Here is a 20,011-nt window from a genome sequence, read left to right on the forward strand (position 1 = left end):
GTTCTGAGGTTCTGAACTTACATTCTCCTGCTTGTTCAGAAAATATTCTTACCCACTGAGCCATCTCCCACTGAATCAACTCCCCAGACCTTATCCTCTTATTATAATTGGACAAAAATATTGAGAAGCCCAGTAGCTCAGTCAGGGTTATATGAGTAGCTATTAATATGAATGGGTCACAAATTACCCTAAATCATTGTAAAACCTGTGTGGGCACTTGACCACAAGTGTTGTCATTCTGGAACAGGGATGTTTGACATTCTCTGTCTTTTAGCAAATTCTGTTTAAAAATCCTTAAAATTGAACATGTTTTATTAAGAAATACCTAAAATAAACAGAGTTGCAAACAGAAGAAGGAAAAATAGATGAAACATAAAATCCTCCATCTAACCTGATCTATTCTGCAATAGAGATGTCATGCTGAGGTCTTGATTAGAGCAGACATTTTAAGTTCACTGATCCAGCAGCCTAGAGGAGGGTAGGAAGCAAGCTGCCAACTCCAAACACTCAACTGTGCTTCATTGATCAGGGAGGCCCTATTGCCAAGGCCCAGACATTACCATATCTTCTTGTCCTGTTTCCATAGCACATGGGTGGCAATGGATCTTCCTGCTCCCTCTAGAGCTGTCTGGTGTCTCCTCTAGAAGGAGCTACAGAAGCATCAGCTTCCAGCTTGGTTTCAGGATTTGAAGCAAACCTTCCACTTCCCAGCACAGCTGCTTCTCAAAGCTGTTGATTTGCAGTATAAAAACTGATCCAAGTAGTTATTTCTCCATCTGTCCTGTGGCTTGCTTCTCCAGTTAGACAGTGTTAGTGGCCTTTGCCAGTATTTCTACTTTGGCTGATTTCTCAATAAACATGATTGTGCGGTGAGTCTCTCTGTGTTTTTCTAGAGAAGGGAATAGTAACAAGGCCATCAAAAAAGGTTTCTGTCCTGTTCAGTAAACTTACCTCTTTTCCTCTTGCTTTTTAGTAGGTACTTGGGTATTTTAATTTTTTAGTAATTCCAGTCATCAGATGAACATGGGAAAAAAGAAAATAGTATCAGGAGATCGTCCCCTATTCAAAAGTGTGGGCTGGACTTATTTTTGACATTTATAGTCATTGTAAACAGTACTTCAGTGATGTGATTCCTGAATACTTGCTCAGTGTTTAATCTCTTAGACAAAGAGTAGGATCTACTAAAGAGCTATCAAGTAAGACAGTTTTTGTCTCAATTTTTTACATTATGCTGTTCATAATGATCCTTGTTTTTGTTTTTTTTCTCAATATTTAATGGGTGCTGTGTTGTTGATTTAATGAATCAATAAATCAGTTAACAGATAAACTTTGGAAACACATTTGTTAGACAAAGATAAATATGTTACAAAATTCTAGTGCAAGGAAAATCATTTTTTTTATTATAACTGAACAAAAGGATGAAATGTAGGGCAAGTGACTAAAGTATTTTGTATATTTTTTTGTAGGATTAGATATTTTCCATGCAAAAACTTTAACATTCTGAGATACTTTACATAATATCTCATCTCTTACTATACAAAAAAGGAATAACTATACTAACAACATTCATTATCAGTTCATTAATCAGTTGATGGAGTTATAGGTCGTTTCCATTTCCTATCTATTGTGAAGAGAGGGGCAATAAACAATGGTGAGCAAGGAACTCTGGAGGATACAGAGTCCTTTGGATGCAGAGGATATCCCGAATGTAGCACAGCTGGGTCTCCTATAACTATTTGCAGCTTTTTGAGGCACCTCCTCTTTTGATTTACACAGTGTTTTTTATTAGTTTACACTTGTGCCAGCAGTGAATAAGCCCTACCCTTCTCTTCATCCCAGCAGATATTTGATGCCATTCTTCTTTTAATTTAAATTTTTACATGTTAGGATTTTCTTTAACTGAAAATAGATTTCTCGTACAATATATTCTGATTATGGTTTTCCCTCCCCAACTCCTCCCACTTGCTCATCCATCCAGATCTATATTCATTCTTCTCTCATTAGAATACAACCATACATGGGAAAGTAATAATAAAGTAAGATAAAATGAAAACAAACAAACCAGAAAAGAACAAGACAAACAAACAAAATAAACAGAAAATGCACAAGAAACTGGCACTCCCCAAACTAGTGCAATTTCTGACTACGTTCTCAACACTTATCCATATACCCTCAGTGTAGGTCTCATTCCTCCTTAAAGAAGATTCTTTTTGCAGCAGATGGCCATTACAGAAAACCACAGCTAGACAAAAATGCAGAGAACCTGATCATGGAATGCCATTCCCAGATGATACAACTAACACAACTCCTCCTACACCTAAAACTCATGGAATATTATGAAATAGTAGTATTTTAAGAGCCAGAGGACCAGGAAATCTGCTGTAAGATTGTAACTTCTAGTTTTAACAGGGGAGCTACACCTGTCATATCTCAACAACGTGGCCACTTTAAAAACCCAACATCACAACAATAATGGGAAGACTGTCACGTGGCCCACACCTAGGTATTAGATAGAAATAATTGATGAAAGGGGAGAACCAGTCTCGCCCAGCATTGAGCTCCTGATTGATTATTCAGGAACAGTGGTCATCTTTAGAAACATGTATGAAGGTACCCCTGAATGGACTCAACAGGTTACATTCATATATTTATTGATTTGTAAGTATATGTAACGTTTTTTCAAAATGGAACCCTTGAATTTTGGAAAGAAGGGAGTTTAAATATAAAGATGGGAAAGAATTAAACAGAATGCTATGAGAGACTTATCTACTCCAATTTAATTTGTATTCTTGTTCCTGATACTCTATTTGAAGCAGTAATTCACAAAACAAATGTTAAATAGAAGTACTTGTTATTCTAATTATTATATTTGCATATAAATATGTTATAGATCCTCCCCAATACATAAGGCTTGATAAAACATTTGGTTTGGTATTTTTAATTATTACCTAGCACTTAAATTTACTAAATGAAATGTAATAGATGAAAGTTCTTAGAATATTTCTTGATGTTATCCTATAGTATATGTTATACTTACAGTTTTGGATCCAAAGAGTACAAACATATGTGGGATGCTCACTGTAAACTAAGTCAATCTCAGATAGGAGGGTGGTACCCTGTGGCACCTGTAATATGAGCAAGATAAGGTACTAGAAGAAAGGAAGGGAGGAGAGGGAAGGGGGAGATAGAAAGAGGGAAGGGGAGGGGAGTGCAGAAAAAAGAACCATTATGGTCACAATGCACATTTTCTTTTAGATCACTAAGTCTGGGTCAGTTATGCCCCAGTTATGACTAGATGTTCATATGAAAAATAACTGAAGCTTCCGCCAACCGAGGAGACAATTCTTTAAAGGGTGGATACTTTAAATTCAGTCAAGTCTAAAGAAACTTCCGTTGCTCACTGTTTGATTAAACTTTGGGACACCAAAGGATTAGAGACACTTTGATATATTTGGACCTTGAAATCCAGCTTTGTCAAGTTTCTCAGTTTTCAGTTCCCTCTCTTTTTCTCACCTTCTCCATACATACAAACATACAATTATAAATCAATATGCACATATATATTTATATAATTACTAAATCAGATATACTACATTTATTTAAGCAATTTGTATGACAATTTTAATATATTATTTTTTTCTCTACATCAAATCTTAGAATTTTTAAAAAATTGCAGTCTAAACATTTTGCCTATTCTAAGAATGTATGCAGTGTATTCTGTGTGTCAAAGGTAATTACAAAATGCAAGACTGGAAATCTAACTGCTCCTATGTCTATCTTCTAGATATCTAAGAAAGAGAATAAACAACAATGTGTGTTTGTGTAGAGATAAATTTTATATAATAATTAGTATAACTGAAACTGTTTTCATTTTATTTTTACTAACTGGATTTTTCTGACTGGGCATAAACTGGGAAAATAATTTAAAAAATGAATACAAAGAAACATCTATCTTTGTGCAGGATTGGACTTAATTTAGAATATTTTGTTACTCTGTGAATATATGGCTGAAAGAGTTCAATTTTAAATAACTTGCATTTGGGGGAGGGGAGGAACCTTGGTATAACTTTATTATCTCATCTCTCCCCAATTCTGTGGTTTGTTATATATATGGAAGTTTGTAATTTGTTGTTCCATAACTTTTTCAAGGCTTGGAAATGAAGAAGAGGCTGTATCTAGAAGTAGTAATATAAAACTGGATAGCTGGATTTGGGATTTTGTTGCTGTTTTTCTTTTTATTTTATATAAGAGATTTTCTAGTCATTTTACATATCAGCCATGGATTCCCCATGTCCTCCCTCCTCCCAACTCCAAGCCTTCCCCCCGCCCCCACCATCCTCCCCACATTCCCACCACTCCAAGGCAAGGTCTCCTCTGGGGAGTCAGCCCAGTCTGGTACATTCAGTTGAGGCAGGTCCAAGCCCCTCCTCCCTGCACCAAGGCTGAGCAAAGTGTCTCAGCATAGGCACTAGGCTCCAAAAAGTCAGCTTATGCACTAAGGACAGGTCCCAGTCGCACTGCCTGGCGGCCCCCTAAACAGTTCAACCTAAACAACTGTCTCACTTATCCAGAGGGCCTAGTGACTGATGGAAGCAGATGCAAAGATCCACGGCCAAGCCCTGGAGCTCCAGGAATCCAATAGAGGAGAGAAAGGAGGGATTATATGAACAAGAGATATTGAGACCATGATTGAAAAAAGCACAGGGATAAATAGCCAAACTAGTGGAAACACATGAACTGTGAACCAATTGCTGAGGAGCCACCATAGAACTGGACTAGGCCCTCTGGATAAGTGAGACAGCTGATTAGCTTGAACTGTTTCTCTTTTTTTGTGAAGTGTTATTGGAAAGCATGCGTTTAGTTGATTGATACAGCTGCTTTGACTGTGGGATGATGAGAGAGAGGAGCAGGAGCATTGACATCAATGACCCATAGAGTCTACAGAGTCACCATCTGGTAGCTATGCAAACATGCACATGATTATTCTCTTGAATTTGAGTACACACAAGATGCATAGAACAGGTTGTATGATGACATCACACACATACACACACACACACACACACACACACACACACACACACACACACGTTTCATTTTTAATGAATAGGAAGATGATTTAGTGTTAGGAATAGTTTAGATGCAGCAGAAACCTTTGCCGATTGTGTCATAAAATGTGAGAGTATTGTTTAAGAGGTAGAGAACAGGTGACTGAGGGCTGTTCTAGCAGTTAAGCTAGGTCAGCCAGAACCCCAACTGTCCTGAGGTTTCTGACTTCTCATTTCCCCGTGTGCTGCTTAGACTTTTATTCCAGTTGAAAGAACAAGAAGATAACTCTAGTTACAGTCTATTATCATTCGTATTCTAAGCCTGAAGTGGCACAAGTTGAAATTTTATCTGTGGGGTTTTAGAATACTTTTAAAATAAAATAAGATCCAATGTTCTTCGCTTTTCTTTCTCAACATGCCAGTGTCTTACTCAGTTAGGTCAGTTTAAAGCAAATATTACATATATAAATTGCCGGTTGTGTTGGCGCATGCCGGTAGGATTTGCTGAAGGAGGCAGAGGCAGGAGGATCACAAGTTCGAGGCCAACCTGGGCTACACATTTTTAGCTGGGCAGTGTCCCAGCACTCAGGAGGCAGGGGCAGGCAGGTCTCTGTGAGTTTGAGGCCACCCTGGGCTAGAGAGCAAGTTCCAGGACAGGCTCCAAAGCTACACAGAGAAACTCTGCCTCAACAAACAAACAAAAAAAATCAATAAAGATATTTTAAGGCTGGTAGATGTAAGGTAAGGGATACACACATATTGCTGATCAAATGCATTTCCACTCTGTTAATACAAATATGTTGGAAAGAGGAGGATAGGGCGTAACAATTTATCTATTGCAGTCAATGTATTCTATGTGCAACAGATAAACCATAAAATGGTATTGTGTAACTGACTTTATCTTGGGAGATCTAACATATGTAGCTATCTCCTTACCCCAGAAAAGGAACTCAAGAAAAACCAAAGAAATAATAACAACTGAACCAAAGTCAAGTAGATGAACCAATGAGCTTTAATTGGAGTTACTGATAGGAATATGGGTGAGAGGTTACTTAACAGCAGAAATGACTCAAATGCAGATACACCCTGAAGAGCCCACTCCAACATAGGTGATAGCATATGAACACTGCAAACCTGAAGCCTTCTGCACCACGTCTAAGCAGAACAGTTCTACCCACCCCTATGTGCAGTTGGGCTCAGAGTCTCTTCTCCAAGCATCTGGTTTTTGTTAGTTTGATTTTATTACCATGGAGGAAGGTAATAAAAATAAATCCAGCATATTTCCCCAAGTGAAGTTGGTTTACTTTCTTAAGTCTTGTGACTCTCCTAGATGCCTTCTGGAGGGACTGTTTTGATTGATAAAGAAACTGATATTCAACAAGTAGTAATACATACACTTTTAATTGCTTTTGTGATTCATTACAGAATATCACATTTATGTAAATCTAAAAAAAATTATGGGAGTCAGTTTTCTCTTTCCATCATGTGGGATAGAGGGAGGAAATTCAGATTGTGAAGCTTGTTGGCAGACACTTTTACCCACTGACCCATCTTCCTAGCCACATACTACAGTTTAATACTCTACCCCATTATCTTCTGAGTTCTTTTATGGGTTACTATATTGAATAGAGTATACTCATCATTCCTCAATTTTACTTTAAAAGCAATAAAGTTCTTAAAGTATTTTCAGTTACTTTGAGTAATAAAAATTGTGACTGTATTCATAAAAAAACAAGTGATTTTCCTTATCACATGTGAAATTTAAACTGAACAAGTTCTGCAATTTTTAATTTCTCCAGACCACTATATTCAATTACTATATCAATTCAGTCAGGATACTGACTAAGCTAGTATATTGGTAAAATAATGAATAACTCATTCAAATATAGTACTGAAACTTCCATCAGCTTTCAAATAACATATATTTTGACATATTTAAGATTTTACCTATTTACAAAATGTCTGATATTGTAAGAGATGATGGAATGTGAGAAAAAAATCAAAGGCTATGATATCGTAACTGAATTGGCTTATAAATACATTACCTGTGGTTGTCTATGTGGTCCAGTTATTTTCAGAGTGTTTCAGCATCACTATCACTGTATATACTCTAAGGAAAAATATTTCAGTTCCCGATGATGGTGAGGTGAAACAGGAAAGACAATAATTAGCAAATCTTAGGCAAGTTTTGCCTCCCAGTAGATGGTCATATAAAAGTCACCAGTGAACATTTATCTCCAAGAGGCGAAATCAGGCACCTATCTCATGAGAAAAGAGCACCATCTAAGTCAGGCTACCAGAACTTTTTTTCTACTGGAGTTAATTTGCCTCTAATAACCCAGAGTCCCTTTTGGCATTAAGACCATTCCCTTAGCAGACTGTACATAAACCACAGGCATAACTGCTCTGATGTATGGTAGGGCTCAATGGGGCCAATAATGGTAGAAATACTTACTGGTTTTCTTAACCTTCAACACATGGTAAAGTGATGATACTTAAGGAAAGCATATTCTTATCATTTTTTGTCCCAAAATTTCTCCATGAATGTGTTCAAGTTAGAGCATTATATAAATAATGCTCATGAAGTTTTTTCACAGTACATTACATCAGGATGGAGATTATAAAACAAAAATATGAAAGTTTAGCTGTCAGTTCCTGCTCACAGTGTACACATAAGCCCATCTATACTGTATTGCATACTGTCTACTGTTGCTCATCAATTCTAGCAAAAAATAAAAGAACATCTTAACATGAATTTGTGTTAAATAATATTGACTGAATAATGCCAAGGCAGATGTTGAGTCCCACCCTGTCCTGTGAGAATGAACGTTGCCAACCTTCACTCTGCTGTGGATCACATAAAGAGAAGGTTTCCTCTCAGAAGTGATGCATGACTAATGGTTCATATAATTGATCTTACGGAGGGATTTAGCAGTTGAAAACGATTCTATTAACATTTAATGAAGGCTATCAATTTCTTGCCTGGTAATGTATAAATTGTTTGAGATACTGCACTGAACAAGGTCATGTTAGGACACAGATTATACACTGATTGTTTTGTAAAAAGGGTCTAAAATAACAATTTAGCATCAGTTCTGCTGTATAGATAAGATTCACAGATAAAACACTACATGGCACAAACTAGAAAAACAGATAAATATTGCACAATTACCCTGACATGTTGTTTACAAAATAACCAGGTTCATTAGGATAGAAATTGGAATAATTCTTTCCAGGATAGGCACACAGAGAAATACGCTTATTGTTTAATGTGTGATGACTGTTGTGGTTAGAATATTGAATGTTCCATATGGCATGATGAATGGTCCCAGCTGATGTTGCTTTGTGTGAAGAGATGACATCATCAGTATGCAAGACAAAAATAAATAAGTAAATAAAGGTAATCCCCTATTGCTTAAAGTGCCACATGCTTCTAGCATATAACTTGGAGGAATAAATCTGTACTTGAACTAGAATACTCTTCCCTGAGAATCAGTTCTCATTGTATCAGAAGGTGCTATCAAAGTTGCTAAGGAAAAAAAATGACAATTAATAGTTCTACCCAGCTGTGAAGCCTATGAACCACAAAAATGACCAGCAAAAAAGATATTTACAAAGGTGCAATAATGGGACTTATATCCCGGGAATTACCAACAGCCACCAAATTGTTCAGAAAGCCCATTCACAGGAGGGAATACCAGTTACCCATGGTTGTTGAGGGAATAGAACTTATCCTGGATCTCAACTTGGGGGTCATGTGTTGTTTGGGGGTTATATATCAGATATTTACATTATAATTCATACAAGTAGCAATATTACTGAAATGAAGTAACAATGAAATAATTTTGTGGTTGGGAGTCACTACAACATAAGGAATGATATTGAAGGATCACAGCATTAGGAAGGATGAAAACCACTGCTATAGGAAGATCTACTACCACACTACTTTTATAAACTCATGTGATTCCCAGCTACATCTCCACAGGTAAGTGTAGTTCTATTCAATCATCAAAGAATCTTCTGTTTATACGAGAAACTTTACAGAAAACCACAACTAGTCTAAACAGTACAGCTGAGATTGAGGTACCCGCATCCAATTAATATAATTACAACACAACCCCTTCACCTAAAGTTCAGGGAATTTTGTGGAAGGGGGCAGGTGTAAGATTGTAATAGCCAGAGAACCAGGTCATCTACTCTGTGATAGCATCTTCTAAAATTAACACAAAAGAGTACAGTAAGTGGAAGGGGTATGGAAGAGGGTATGCATTTGGGAGTTAGATGTAGAAATATGTGTGAGAATAATCAAAACACTCTGAAAAAAATTATCACAGAACTGAGCAGCCATTCAATTATTTGAAAAAGAAATACTCCCCCCAAAACAAAACAAGTTAAAATTTGTCCAATTGGATTATTCTGCTTGTAACATGTGAATTTCACAGATCAAACCATCTATTCACATACTATTCACATACTAAATCCTTCAAATCTAGAGAAGAAATATAGTTTTCCTGGCACCTGGAGGTGCATCAATTAAGCAGAAAGGTGGTACAATGAGCCCAACAGCTTCCTGATGATGAGAAGCTAGGAGAAGGTAGGAATGTGATATATTAGTAGAGTTGGACACACAAACTAGGCAAATGTCAGTAAAGAGAATTTCTCAAATGAAGACAAGTAGAGATGTTTCCTACAAAGTTAAAAAAAAAATTCTCATCCTAGTAGATGTCTAGAAGGCAGTCTTCCTTAAAGTGGCATCAGACAACAATCAAATGAATATGTAGGCAGAAAGGTTGTCACTGAAATTGTTTCATATGTCATTTAAAAGCTAATAACACAAATACAAAACTGTGCATTTTTATATGTTCTTAACTAGTTTTCAAAAAGCATTTTTATCTTAACCATCTTTAAAAATATTTATCCCTGGACATATGTTCTTTCTGCAAATGACCGACCCCCTGTTGTTGTAAAGATTACAGGATATCCTTCCAGGACCCTCATTTTTAGAGTACCATCAAGCCACAGTTCTTTGTAATAATGGCATAGCCATAAGATGATTTTGTTTTCTTTTTTTTTTTTCTGTTTACTATACCTTTTGCGACAGTGTATGATACAGCACAGAATGGACTAGAATTTGACTTGTACACTATGATAACATTGCACTGTTGTCCTCTTCCTCTACCACCCAATTGCTCAGGTAATAGATGACATCATTCTGGGATCACAACGTTAAAACATTTAGATTATTAACTGATATAGTCTGGGCATTATATATTTCATGTAAGATAATATAAGTTCAGCTTTACAAGATACCTATATCTGACACTATTATTTGGCCATGGACACGTTTTGGACACAACAGAAAAAACTGAACATATGACTTCCCATTGGTTACTAAAACATTTATAGAACATGTCCAAGCCAGCTGAAACCAGATCAAATTCCAACATAGAGAGAAGAGGTGGGCTCCAAAGGCCACTCAGAGCCATGGAGCCATTGGCAACTGATAGCTGCTGGAAGAGGAAGGACATTTTTGTCTGAAAGTACAGCTCCTGTAAGTCAACCATGTTGCTGTGTAAGATTACATATCCCAGAATACCTGGGCAACACAAATTGCTCTTGATGAGTCAAAACAATTACACAAATTTGGGTGGGTAGAGAAAACAGTTGCATTTGCATAACATTCAGAAAGGGGTGAGAATGTGATCAAACAAGCTATATGGACTGAAAAAATTTCATTCTTTTTTTGAGTGGGTAAACTTTGTTCTCTTTATGGTATATTTTCTTCTTTTTCTGGGTGTACACAAAATATTTAGGTATATACAAAATATTTTTATTTAGCAACATTACTATAATATATGACCATCTGTTTTTGAGACACATAAGTTCCTCAAGAAAATAAAATGAAGACAGTGTTATTTTACCTTTATGTATGGAACATTTTTCTCTTTTATAACAATAAATTCAATCTGAACTAAAATCTATACAACACAGTGGTAAGGGTTTTGTAAATGGAAAACACATAAATGAAAAATATAACAGAATTACCATAGAATATAGGTAATACATTTTCAATTCTTCAGTCCTTCACAAGAGACTCAGATTGACAAAAAAAATTTATAGGTCCTAGCATAGTGACCACTCCATATCTAAATGGAAAGGAAGGGTTAGTAATACATTTTGACTAAAATCATAAAATTTTTAAGAAAGTAGCAGTGAACTGAATAGTTTGAATAGGCTCCTAACTGAGACACATGCCTCTTTAACTGCACTTGAGATGGCTCCAGTTTATATACTTTTGTTTAAATTTAATGTTCTTATTATGAAGAACATTATTACATTATTATTGTTATTATTATTATTATTATTGAAAAATAAAAATTGGGTATAATTATAATGTAAAAGTAATGCTTTAATATGTATACCCATTTTGGAAAAATATAATCAAGCCAATATTCATTTTACACACTTAGTATTTCTTTATGGTTAGAATATTTAAAATATAATATAGTAATGATTTTGAAATGAAAAATGCTTCATTTTTATGTAGCTACAAAGTACAAAAATTTACCCATCTCATATAAATGAAATCTTGCTCATTTTTAACATCTTTCCTTTCAGCTATCTGTCTCCACTATACTTCCAATAAATACTCTAGGTTCAAATTCTATATTGTTGCTTTTTTTTTGGAATTACACATATAAAAGTGTCTTGTCTTTCTGGATCCGTTAAGTATACGTAACTGTAGATATTTCTGTGTTATCATTGTTCACAGAATATTTTGCTTTTAATGGCCGGTTAGTATTCTACTGTGCTTATGTACAACATACTATGTTCTCATTAGCCCATAATAATTATGTATAATAGGGAATTTAACTGTGACATTTTCACACCTGCAGGTGTATTTTTATCATATTCACTGTCTTTCACGCCACTTGATACTTGCCTTTTCTCAAATAATCAAATTTTTATTTTCAAGTTTTATTTTTTTCTCCTCCTCCTTCTTATTCACATGTTGCAATGAGTTTTATTAGGGTTACTTATAGCAGTATGTGAGAAGAGTTGTTTCCAAAGAGCATGAGCACCATACTAGTGGTTACACACTCATCATCATCCAACTGGTGATGCACTCATAGGATGATTCCATGTCTTGACTGTAAAGGATAGGTCTCCAGTGAAATATAGTATACAGACAGTTTTTTGATCTAATAACTTCAATTCCTTTTTCATAAATATCCAGAGGTAGTCTCTCTGTATCATGTGATGATTCTACATATGAAAGTTTTGGATAAACATCATAACATTTTCTAAAGTGGTGTTTTGTTTCTCTCAACAACATACATGGATTTCCTTTCTCCACATTTACAAGTGTTTATTTAATTTTTGTTTTTAAAGTAGCCATTGCAACAAATATGAGGTGGTGTATCTTGTGTACTAAATCTCCCTTTTCTTTATAATCTGTGGTACTGAAAATTATAAATATATATGACAGTCACTTTAATTTTGAGCAATTCCTTTAAGGTCTTGTGCCATGATTAAATAAAGATATTTGCCAAATGTTACAACTCTGTTTAAATTCCTTTATATAAATGAGACAGTGGCACCTTACCTTTTCCTATCTATGTTTTTATTTTTTTTTTTCAAACTCTAATTGGTTGCTTCATGATGTATACCACTTCTGTTTGATTTAGTATGGGCATATTATTGAGATCATATACAAGAAATTACCATACACTCTCTAATCACAAAAAGCTGTTTACAGATTTAGGCCAATCTCTACAAACCTTCCAAGTTATTCCAAAATCACAGAAAAACAACTCTAAAATGCATATGTAGATACTAAAATAACCTGAGATTGCCAAAGCCATATTGAGCAAAAGCAAATGGTTAAACTTATCCCACTATCTCATTTCAAGGTTTACTATTCAACTGCAGCAAAGTAACAGAGCACAGGCAAATGTCAGAATGCCCAGAAGCAGAGTCACACCTCTGCCATCAGCTTATTTCAAGGAGAGTACTAAGAACACTCAGTGGAGCCTATTCAATCTCTAACAAAAGATGTTAGCAAAACTAAACATTGAAATAAAGAGGCCTGAAAATGACTATGTGTTTTTATGATTAAAACAAAAATCAACTCAAAATAGAAAGAAAATCTGACTTGGTGGTGATATCTTGGATTGCCTAATAATAAGACAGTTTTAAACTGTCAAACTTACAGAACTTATAGAGAAGATAAATGGCATTTTTACAATGTAGAGTAGATATGCTGGTTTTTTTTTTCAAATTATTTTCCCTCATTAAATTTATCACAGCAATTTTAATATAATGTTGAAATTTAGAATGCAAATTATTCAGAAACCCCTTTGAACTCTAGTTATAATGATACATTCATCCTACAAGAAGTGTTTTATACAATTCAAACACATAATTTTAATGACTCGGATTCACAATGCATGAATAAAGTTCAATAAATCTTACAGCAGGAGAGAGAGATTGACATTTGGTGTAGCATGTTAAGACAAAACAGAATTATAATGCTGAAAGATGCATAGTGCTAGTGATTTTTCCCGGCTGTGAATCGCTTTTTTGTGTTTACAATAGAAGCTTTTCCCCTATGCATTCAACCCAATGCCAACTGTCATTATTGTATTCTTCTCTGTGAACTGTTGCTATGCACCCTAGAGGCAGACAAACAGAACAAACACTGTATATTGATGACTTGAATTTCTATGAAACTTTCTATAAGCATTTTTATTAGACAAAACTTGATTTTCGTGTTTTCTTGAATTTGAAAATAATATATCCCATGAGTATATAAATTCTACGTATGTTTAACTCAGTTCAGTAGCTTAATATTTTACACTATGAATAATCAAGACTACCTATCTTTATAGCTCTCATAAATTATTATTGTGATTCTCTGGAAGTTGTCTTAGCTACTTTCCATTGGCTGGTAGAAAGTATCATGAGATAAGCAAGAAATGTAAGAAAAACTTTTACCTCAGGTATACAGTTCCAGAGGGTGCACAGTGAAGGAGTCATGGCCACAAACAGGGAAGGCATAGCTTTAAGAATGGGAAACAAAGAATAAAAATGGAACTAGCCTATCAAAGTACAAGACCTGCTACAGTTGGGCACTTTCTTTAGCAGGGCTATACTTCTTGAAGTTTCTACCAAATTGTCCCATGGACAATTTTGCACATTCAAACAACAACAAAATTTTAGATCTTTATGCAAAACTCTGAAATTGTAGAGTATAAAATTACATAAAATGAAGTCCGAACAAGTACAAAATGTCTTGTATGCTTCGACTTCAAATTGAAACACACACACACACACACACACACACACACACACACACACACACACACACAAAACCAACCAAACCAAAGTAATTATTGAATAAAATATGGGTGAAATATCCCATATCACTTTTATTTTTCCACTGTTAAAATATTTCATAGTATTGAAGAAAAAAGATATACTTGTAAATATTATTTTATAAATACAGCAATATGAAAAAATATTCAAGAACATAAGATGTATAATTTTTAAATACTAAGAAATATGCCTATGAGCACTTACAATAAGAAACAGGTCTCAAACTTGAAATGTGTCTGTAGTCAGGTAAGTTAGATCTCAAATAGAATTTTCAACAGCAAATTCGTATGTAAACCTCCTAATACTCCAGAAGAATGAGGTTCAGTCCATTATCATCATGGTGGGACATAGCAGCATGCAGGCAGGCATGGTGCTGGAGAGGTAGCTAAAAGTTCTATAGCTTGCTCAAGCAACAGGAAGTGAACTGAGACACTGGGTCTTCCTTATAATCATATAAGAGACCACAAAGTCCACCCCCACAATGACATACTTCCCACAATAAGGCTATATCCACTCCAACAAAGCCACATCTCCTAATACTGGCATCCCCTGTGAGCTTATGGGGGCCAATTGCATTCAAACAACCACATTTACCTTCAATGATGAATTCACAGTAACCCCAAATTCAGCCTCATATTTATATTCACATTGCTGAGGGGAAAAAAGGTAATTCTAAATGAAGATTACATGAATGAAGATGTTAGCATAAAAATAATAGAGCTGGGAATTAATTTAGAAAAGTATTTGTATGAATAATAGTAGTGAAAACATACTACGGAGCATTTCAAGTTTCAGATACTAGAAAATATATACAAGTCATTTTGCAATGCAAATGTTATAAATTTTCCACTTCATACTAAAAAATAAAATAAAAAATAAACAAAATGAAAGAAAAATAGCAAATGCAAATGAATGAATGAAAAGTTATCAAACTTATCAAAAATGCTACCCTTATAATACAAACATATTTGTAATTCTATAGATTTATAATATATTTGAGAAGGTCTAGGGTATGAACCCAGGTCATCAAGCATGCTAGGGAAAGCTATAATGCAAAGCCATTCAATGCATCTAGTGAGTTCCATAATCTGAAATCTAGTAAGAATCCAATGACAGGAAAATTATACAGATAGCACATATTGTAATAATCCAATACTTTGTTGGATGTTGCAATACACTTTTTATTTTATTTCCTACCTAAGGGAATATATAAGATTATACATTGTCAAAATGCCTAAGGGTACTTGAATTTTGCAGTGCCTATGTAATTTTTATATTTTGTGCCAATATATAGATTTGAAGACAACTTTAACATCTTATGAAATAAAATAAAATACTGTAGCATATGACATATTTAACTTATTCACCTAATCTCTCAACTGATTAAATGAACAAATGATGCTGACAAATAAGTAAACTACTGATTGAGCTATTTCTTGTTTCTTGTTAATAACGTGACCGACAACTGAAACAACAGTAATAAGTTTGACTACTGAAAAGCATGTAATTGACCATTTCAGGTTGCCAAAATCGATTATTTTGCCCCGTTCAATAAATTATAGATATTTTCTTTGATTAAAAGACTTAAAAATGAGGTCTTAGCTTTTCAGATTCAATATCAATATTCAAATTTTATTAGTTGTTTTCAATGTTACTTATTGTTTATATGTGTGTGTGTGTGTGTGTGTGTGTGTGTGTGTGTGTGTGTGTGTGTGTGTTTGGATTAGGAAATCTATTTTAATAGAGTCAATATAGCAATCACATATAGAAACATGTCTTAATTTGACCTAATTATTCTCATGCAGTTTATTATATTATAAATATTTTGACAAATGTTGAATTTCATATATATATATATAGATATATATATATATATATATATAGATATATATATATTACTACATCATTACTCATTTTAAAGCCCTTAGCAGCTGATTGTTTACTGCTTGGTTAAATACCATGGCTAATTCATGGGTTCTCAAACATTTTTAAAATTTTTCATAGATCCCAATTCCCTTTCTAATATACTGATGTTTGGTTGATCCATTTTCCAAACCAAAGCCTCTTTCTTTGAGTGTAACTCAGAACATTACACACGTAGCAAATCAGGAACAAAACCATACAAGATTTCCTTATTTTTCTCTATTTCTTTTATGTTTACAACGCACCCATCAGCAAGTTCTGTCGAGTACATCTCAGATCTCTGTAGTTCTCATTATCACCAACTTTCAGCTACAATTCCCAGCTGAGAAGAACAATATTATGTCTGAGCAGGGTCCTCTGATTATGGTTTCCCTATAGACACAGTTGAATAGCTAATCGTGCAACAGTTTCTTCACAACAGTTAAATAGGTCAGTCAGGTCAGAAATGTAGTATGTGACTATTAGTATAGTAAAATGAGAAAAATAAAGTGTTGAAACAGGCAGGTTAAATAAAAGCTGCCCATATAACCCCTACCCCCAAAGAACCAAGCACAGACACAGATATGATGTCCCTGAGGAAGAAAGAGGCAAGTCCATATGTTGGATTTGAAATTCATTACTAGATGTGCCTCATGGCATGGAATACCAGAGAAAGTGCTTACTGATGGGTCAAACCCATAGATTAGGCTGCTGGAAACACATTAGGTCATATGACCGATGATCATCTTTCTCTAACCCTGAGTGACAGAACAGGGAACAAAGCACAAATCTCACTATAGGGCTTTGTCTTAAACCCCAGAAGCAAGCTTATCCAAGACCTATAGTCTGATAAAAACTTAGAAATCCCATACTCAAAGATGAGAGACAAAGCTTCTAAAGTTAATCTTGTATCATTTATAGAGCTACACATTTGTAGAACAAGTCTGAGTTTCAATCACATTAGTATCAATGTGGTAACAGAGGGTTAACCTGACCTCTTCCAGTGACTGTGCAGCATCCCTCTATAATTGTGAGACTTGCTTAATATCAAACTTGATAACTAATTAACTATGTCCAGTACCCATTCACCAAACATAGGCACACAGCTATTAATAAATTAATAATCACAGAGGGCTCTAGAGTAAACTGACACGAGGCAAAAAGATGACGTTAGTGGGAAGATTTATGTTAGAATGTATATCACTACCATCTGTTGTATGATCTCAACTGAACCCACGCCTGAAGGTTATTTCAACTCCAACCCTTAAGTACATTTTACTTAGAATTAGCCTGGATGGCCAGGGTACTACCTTCCCTATAGTACCCTAACTTCAGGCCACAGGAGATCAAGGACTCTTTACTCACTGGAAGCAGGACTGAGTAGATTGTAGAAAATTTTCCCATAGGAAAGAGGGATAGGGTCATGACACATAGAACTTATAAGCCCATATCTCTAAATATGCTTCAAGACAGGGACTCTAAAACCACTAAAGTTCAAAGAAAATATGTGTAGCATTAGTCTAAAAAAGTTTCATTCATGCTACCAACCATTATTTTAGTACTCTACCATGAGTCCACATCAGCAGTGCTTCCAAAAAGATAGCAATGTGGGTCTTGATCCTGTAGCACAGCTGTATTGCTCCAGAAAGCATGAGGTGTCAAGACATGAAAAGACTGATGTTCCAATGGGATAGCATGGGACTCTTGAATGTTGATCCACTATGATGCTGACTAGAAGTAGAAAAGATCCTGCAGTGTTTAATAACGGGGCCTGTGGATGATGAATACCAAAGACTAAGCTGGATCCAGGGAAATATCCTCAAAATTCAGGTTTTTTTTTTTTCACATTTCAGAGCACTTCTTCCTGATTTTGTCTTTTGAAAGGACTTGGTATGTTCTCCTCCAACCTTTTGGAATAGCAACAATCACAATGTGCTATCATTAGAATTACGTAGTTTTTAAAATTTTGTTTTATAGAGTAACGTTTATAAAAACTTTGGCCTTTGAAAATGTGTTAGATAGGTTAAAATTTTGGATATTCTTGAAGATAGACATTCGATTTTGTGGTATAAGATGGGCATGAGCCTTTGGTGGTCATGGAAACAATATTTTTGTTTAAAGTTGAAAAGTACATGGTGCTTATTTCAGAGGCTTTGGGCCCAGCTGGTACATGTGGGTCACCTGTAGCAGACTTTGAAAATCATAGCCCAGCACGATTTTGGTCCCATTCTGATTCTTGATTCTATTGCAGCATTCAGAGCCATGAGTTAGCCCTCCTTCTTACATTCCCCACAAAGGTGAACTGAAATAATAAATGAAAGTAATGCTTCCTACCTAAAGTCATTTCTGTTTGGAATTTGTCAGTGCAGTGAAAATAAAGAGAAAAATATGAGTTAAAGTCACAGAAGCTGATAAGGTAGTAATCAAAATGAAAAATTAGTGGCATGAAAAGCAGCAGAGCTGTGTCCTAGTTGGGTTACTGCTGCTCTGATGAAACACCATGACCATAGAAACCTGGAGAAGAAAGGGTTTATTTTACATATACTTCCACATCACTGTTGGTCATCAAAAGACTTTAGGACAGAAACTCCAGTAGGGCAGGAACCTGGAGGCTGGAACTGATGCAGGGGCATCAGAGGTGGTGGCGGGGGGCGTTTAGGGAGGGTTGCTACTTATTTGCTTGATTCCTATGGTTTTCTCAGTCTTCTTTCTAATAGAATCCATGACCATCAGCCTCGGGATGGCATCATCCACAATGTTTTGACTCTCCATCAGTCACTATTTAAGAAAATGCCCTACAGGTTTTCCCACACCCTGATCTTAGGGAGGGAGACATTCTCTTAAAAGGAGTTACTTCCTCTCAGATGACTCTAGCTTGTGTCAAGTTAACATAAAACTATCCAGCACAGCTCTGAACACTGAAGTAGCATGAGTTAAATACTGGGAAATTTTCAATACTCTATCAGAGTATAGAAGGAATAAAAAGTGAAACTATCATCTATCTATCTATCTATCTATCTATCTATCTATCTATCTATCTATCGATCATCTATCTATCTATCTATCTATCATCTATCTATCTATCTATCTATCTATCTATCTATCTATCATCTATCTATCTAGATAGATAGATAGTTTGGAGATTGTGAGAGTGCAGAAGAAAAATCACTATGCCTCCATAATATCTTTTCCACTCTGATCTTTTAATTTTATATTTTGTGTTTATATTTATTTGTTTTTGAGTTAGTATGTCGTTTCTGTCATGCCTCACCTGAAACCCTCTGTATAGACCAAGCCAGTCTTCAGATCCACCTGCTTCTCCCTCTGGCTCTCACTTGGGTGCTGAGATAAAAAGCCTGAACCACCATACCCAGTTTAGTGGGGTTCCTTTTGTTTTTATGTTTTGTTGTTTGTTTGTTTGTTTTGAGACAGGGTCTTACTGTGTAGCTCTGGCTGTCCTGGAGCTCTCATATAGGCTAGGCTGTCTTGGAACTCACAGAGATCCTTCTGCCTCTCTCTCCAGATTGATGGGATTACAGCCATGTCTGTGGGGGCTTATTGTGATTATGTTAATGGATATGGAAAGAGACATCATTTATTGTGGGTTGGCCATTACTTAATTTTATATAAATCCTCGATTTTAAAAAAATGGACCACCTGGATTATATAAAATGGAGAAAATA

This window comes from Peromyscus maniculatus, chromosome 14, assembly GCF_049852395.1.
Source record: "Peromyscus maniculatus bairdii isolate BWxNUB_F1_BW_parent chromosome 14, HU_Pman_BW_mat_3.1, whole genome shotgun sequence".
In the NCBI taxonomy this organism is placed as follows: Eukaryota; Metazoa; Chordata; class Mammalia; order Rodentia; family Cricetidae; genus Peromyscus; species Peromyscus maniculatus.